The following is a 1,491-nucleotide window of genomic DNA, read 5'->3' on the forward strand; positions in this document are numbered from 1 at the left end:
ATAATAATAATAATAATAATAGTAATAATAATAGTAATAATAATGATAATAACAATAATAATAATAATAATAATGATAATAATAATAATAATAATAATAATAATATAATAATAATAATAATAATAATAATAATAATAATAATAATAATAATAATAATTTTTTATTGGTCACAAGGGCCGAAAAACAACACAAGGAGTAAATACCACACCACCAAAAAAAACTTGACCACCATCATTACCACAACCACTACAACCACCATCACATCCACCACTATCATCATACAACCACCGTCACCACCACATTCACCACCACCACCAACACCACCACAACCGCCTTCGCTTCTCAGCCACCAGCACGACAGCAAACTTTAGAAATCCGCCATCACAACCCCCCCCCCCCATCACCACCAGCACCAACACCAGCACCACAACCACTTCTATCGCCACTGCAACCATCACCACATCCAACAACACTACATCATCCACTACCCAAACTATCATTTGCTTGGTTGAAAATATATTTATTTTTGTTATATTTAATCTCATATTTTAATTGAATATTTTTATTTAATTTCTGATAGTTTATTTCACATTTAATTCTAAAATTTATTGGGTTAGTTCGTTGTTAAGGGTGATTCGGCGGTTTATGATTTATTTTACCGGCTTCTGTTTGAAGAACACGCATATGCACACGCATAATCACACATAGGAAAACACTCGCATACATACGCAAACACATACACTCAAATACACACGCGGATGACCCCCCCCCCCGCACACACACAATAGCACTCCTGCACAAATACACAATACTTTTTGTACAAGCTTACACATTTTCCTACGTATTACACTTACATGCGTTACAACCGCACTCAAACCACAAACCAGTCAGCCTACACACGCATGATATTCTCAACCACAACCCATAAACACCCACATGCACTAATTCACACACACACACACACACTCCGCCTGTAACCTTTACACATATATATCATGCACGTTCTTCCTTTTTCTACTTGTCACAGTGATTTCCGTTTTACATCGCGTTGCATCGCCACGCGTCGTTTAAACTTGTTGACAGCCGCGCCCTCACGCCTCGCCCTCACGCCCCGCCGCCCAACTGTGCTTTCAGTAGTAGTTGTCGTTGAAGTTGTTGTTGTTCTCAGCGTTGTCGATGTTGTTGTTTAGCCTCGGTTCAACCCTAACGAAAACAGGCTTGTCTTTTATTTGTTTTACTTCAGTCATTGGGGTTCGGTAATTTCCGTTGGTGCCGCCCTGAACGGTTTAGTCGAGCACATCGACCTCAGTACATATTCAATAAGCCTGATACTTTTTTTTATCGATCCTTTAGCTGAACTGCTAGCCTACAAGGATGTAAGCGAACCAACACCGGTTTTCAAACGGAAATGGGACAAACACAAGGACACTGGCACATACAAATATACTTACATATACATTCATACGTGTGTGTGTGTATGTGTATGTGTGA

The sequence above is a fragment of the Octopus bimaculoides genome, chromosome 5, assembly GCF_001194135.2.
Source record: "Octopus bimaculoides isolate UCB-OBI-ISO-001 chromosome 5, ASM119413v2, whole genome shotgun sequence".
Taxonomy (NCBI): Eukaryota; Metazoa; Mollusca; class Cephalopoda; order Octopoda; family Octopodidae; genus Octopus; species Octopus bimaculoides.